General features: G+C 48.3%; 1 protein-coding gene across 1 annotated transcript in view; it reads left to right on the plus strand.

Annotated features, from left to right (window-relative positions):
• LOC311313145 (follistatin-related protein 1-like) overlaps positions 1-4,219 on the plus strand; it is a gene marked incomplete at its 5' end in the record, with an annotated part of 13,322 nt that overhangs the window by 719 nt on the left and 8,384 nt on the right. The window lies entirely within an intron of this gene.

Consider the following 4,219-nt stretch of genomic DNA (forward strand, 5'->3'; position numbering starts at 1 on the left):
GATGTGCTTCAGATCAGACCGGGACTAACTTCCTCTCTCTTGCTCTCTCTCTCTCTCTCTCTCTCTCTCTCTCTCTCTCTCTCTCTCTCTCTCTCTTTCTTTTATGCTCACTTTGAGCTCTCTCTCTCCTCTCTCCTGTCTCTCTCTCTCAATGTCTGAATTTCCCTCTGCACCTCCCCTCTCTCTTGTTCCGTACTTGGCGGTTGGAGAAAGGGTTAATGGGAGAGAATTTCAGGATAAGGAATAATGCTACATTCCATTCGGCTCGTGAAGTCATGATTCACGCGATACCACTCGCAGTTTTAACTGGTACGCCCCTCTCGACTTGTTTGTTCCCCTCATGAACTCGTACCCCTCGCCCCTACCCCCAGCTAGCTCTGGAAGTCGTGAACAAGATGGCAGCTCCCTGTGTAACCAAGTGAAACTTAAGTAATCTAGTGGTTTGGCAAACAAAGCTAGCTAACGTTCATCTTTGCTCCGAGCTGTTGTTCACTGTACTGCGGTGACCTTGTGGGTGACGTCGTTCTCCGTCTCTCCCACCTCCCATCTCCCACCTCCCACCTCCCACCTCACCACCTCCCACCTCCAACACAAAAGGAACGCAGCCTCCATCTCATCTGATATCACACTGGAACCAGACAGAAGGGCAGATCAGTGAGAGAAGATCAATCTGGCTCTGTGTGTGTATCTCCAGGCCTGGGTGGTGTGTGTGTGTGTGTGTGTGTGTGTGTGTGTGTGTGTGTGTGTGTGTGTGTGTGTGTGGTAGAGACCTCCAGAGAGACTGGCTGAGGATCAGAGTAGCAGAGAAGCTTAGAAACTTGGGGCTCAGTTTCATACCAGTCTCTGCCTCTGTAACACTGCCTCATCATAACACCACACACACACACACACACGCACCCACACACACACACACACACACGCACACACACACACGCACACGCACGCACACACACACACGCACCCACACACACACACACACACACACACACACACACACACACACACACACACACACACACACACACACACACACACACACACACAAACTCTCTAAACTCTGGCCTGGTTTGGGGAAGTAAGGGTCTATTAGAATGGAAGGCTGCTCAACGCTGTAGCGGTCTGTAAAGGTGGGATTAAATATGGCCGCGCTGCTCTGTTGAGTATGTGACCACTCTACATCTGTTCTGAGAGGTTGCTAGTTCGATATCCACGATATCTGCTGGTTGGGCTCCAGACCCCCAAAGCCAGATGGTGTCCCTGGCTGCCTACACTGACAGAAGAATACATTTCTTTAGTAGGATGAACCCTTGAGATGAACCATCTCGCTTTAGTAGGATGAACCCTTGAGATGAACCATCTCGCTTTAGTAGGATGAACCCTTGAGATGAACCATCTCGCTTTAGTAGGATGAACCCTTGAGATGAACCATCTCGCTTTAGTAGGATGAACCCTTGAGATGAACCATCTCGCTTTAGTAGGATGAACTCTTGAGATGAACCATCTCGCTTTAGTAGGATGAACCCTTGAGATGAACCAGCTCGCTTTAGTAGGATGAACCCTTGAGATGAACCATCTCGCTTTAGTAGGATGAACCCTTGAGATGAACCATCTCGCTTTAGTAGGATGAACCCTTGAGATGAACCATCTCGCTTTAGTAGGATGAACCCTTGTGATGAACCATCTCGCTTTAGTAGGATGAACCCTTGAGATGAACCAGCTGGCTTTCCAGGGGGTTCAAAGAGGACAGGGCAGGCTTAGATGGAACTAAAGATGGTAGATCTGGTGGGAAGTGATTCTAGTCTGCAGAGGTTTGAAAAATAAAGGCTTTTTTCCTACTGTTTTATTAGCAGAAGGAGGTGGAGGTGATTCCGTGTTACACACTTCTTATTTTACACCATTGGGTTTTACCAGAACTTACTGTGAGGAACTGACACACACACACACACATTCTCTCTCTCTCTCTCTCTCTCTCTCTCTCTCTCTCTCTCTCTTTCTAAACCCTGTGTTGAGCTGATCCTGTACTCAGAGAGAAGGAGGAGACAGATGAGGAATGAGAGGAGGGGGAGACAGTCATTGTCCTGGCGGGGGTCCATGGTCTCATGGTCTGGGTGTTGGGGGAGGGCTGGTTGTCCTGGCGGGGGTCCATGGTCTCATGGTCTGGGTGTTGGGGGAGGGCTGGTGGGCCGAACCAGGCTTGGAGCCGTGGGGGAGGAGAGGGGGGAGGGGGGCGTCTTTGACCCAGATCTTAAATGAGATTTGGGCCCAAGACAAACCTGGGCAGACCCCGGCAGAGAGAGGCTTAGCCCAGCGAGGCTGGAAGGAATGTAACCCCCCCCCCCCCCCCCCCAGGCGCCCTCCTCTCTCTGTTCTGCTCGCTCTTTCTTTCTTTCTTTCTTTCTTTCTTTCTTTCTTTCTTTCTTTCTTTCTTTCTTTCTTTCTTTCTTTCTTTCTTTCTTTCTTTCTTTCTTTTTTTCTTTCTTTCTTTCTTTCTTTCTTTCTTTCTTTCTTTCTTTCTTTCTTTCTTTCTTTCTTTCTTTCTCTTTCTATCGCTCTCTCTCTTTCTTTCTTTCTTTCTTTCTTTACCCTACCCCTTGGAACTTCATAATTGAGATGTCTGTAACAGTCGACAGTATGAGGTCAAAGGTCGTGTGTGGACCCTGGCAGTCTCCCTCCCTTTGTCTTTTCTGTCTGTCTGTCTGTCTGTCTGTCTGTCTGTCTGTCTGTCTGTCTGTCTGTCTGTCTGTCTGCCTGTCTCTCTGCCTGTCTGTCTGTCAGGGAGGGAAGGGGAATAGGAAAGGAATGATGGTGATGTCATCTTTGGTCTGTGAGTCATTTGAATCACATGTTTCTCTCACAAATCAAAGAGATCCACTCTCCCACAGAGAGGTGCACAGTTGCACAGTAGATGGGTTGTGTGTGTGTGTGTGTGTGTGCGTGCGTGTGTGTGTGTGTGTGTCAGCATGGGGATCGATGTCTACACCTGAGAGGCCACTCTGACAGCGTGGTTAGATCCTGCCAAGCTGCCACCACGGCGCTCATTAGCATGCGGAATAGTCTAGAAACGTCAAAGTAAACAAACATGGCGGCTGTGGCTCAGGAGGTAGAGCGGGGCGGTCCAGTGATCGCAGGGTCGACGGTTCGAATCCCGGCTCCTCCTGGTTCACGTCGAAGTGTCCTTGGGCAAGACTCTGAACCCCAAATTGCTCCCAGTGAGCAGGCTAGCACCTTGCATGGCAGCTGGCCTCCATTGGTGTGTGAATGAGAGGCCGTCATTGGAAAGTGCTTTGGATAAAAGCGCCATAGAGTGCAATCTGTGTACCAAACAAACAATGGCTTGAGAAGGGAACAAACCATATACCCATTATTCAGTATGCTGTTAATAGGTTATTGTGTGTGTGTTTTCATAATATTAAGTAAGGATAACGTATGACCAGCTGGTCATCATTATTGAAAAATAAGAGCCCTGCGTTCTGTTTTGTTACACACTGAAGGGTTGTTATTTTTCAATAATGACCGGCTGGTCACTAATATGTCCGGTCTTAAGTTATCCCGCTTATTACATGGCTACTTACCAACGACATTAATACTAATAAGATTTTACTTTTGTATTTCGCCAGCGAGATGGTTCTGTGTGGGCAATGGGTGTTTTCAGAGATTGAAATAACAACTCGCATAACAACAGCCCAAACCATTATTAACTGTTCAGAAAGTTCAGCAACTTTCAGACAACTTTCAACTGGCGCCCACAGTCAAATAATGTGTTGCCCTTAGCAGCAGTGAATATTGCTCCGTTGCCCTTGACGTTGGCTAGTTATCGAGAAATAATTGACCGATAGAATGCGCGACTGTCCAATCATAATCGAGTATTTCAGAGAGCCATGTAATAAGTCCTGATATGATGACAGCCTGCATCTCTTATTGCCATAGCAACCTCCCATTCCATTCAGCCTCTGCTTCTATTCAAAAACTCATCTCTGCTCTCTTTCTCTCTTCCTCTCTCTCTCTCTGCTCTCCCTCTCTGTCCTCTCTCTCTCTCTCCCCCCCCTCTCTCTCTCTGCTCTCCCTCTCTCTTTCTCTCTCTCTCTGCTCTCCCTCTCTCCGCTCTCTCTCCCCCTTTCTCTCTCGCTCTCTCCCTCTTTCTCTCTCGCTCTCTCCTCTTTCTCTCTCTCTCTCTTTCTCTCCCTCTTTCTCTCTCCCTCTCTCTTTCTCTCTTTCTCTC

Source organism: Borostomias antarcticus (genome assembly GCF_949987555.1).
Source record: "Borostomias antarcticus genome assembly, chromosome: 9".
In the NCBI taxonomy this organism is placed as follows: Eukaryota; Metazoa; Chordata; class Actinopteri; order Stomiiformes; family Stomiidae; genus Borostomias; species Borostomias antarcticus.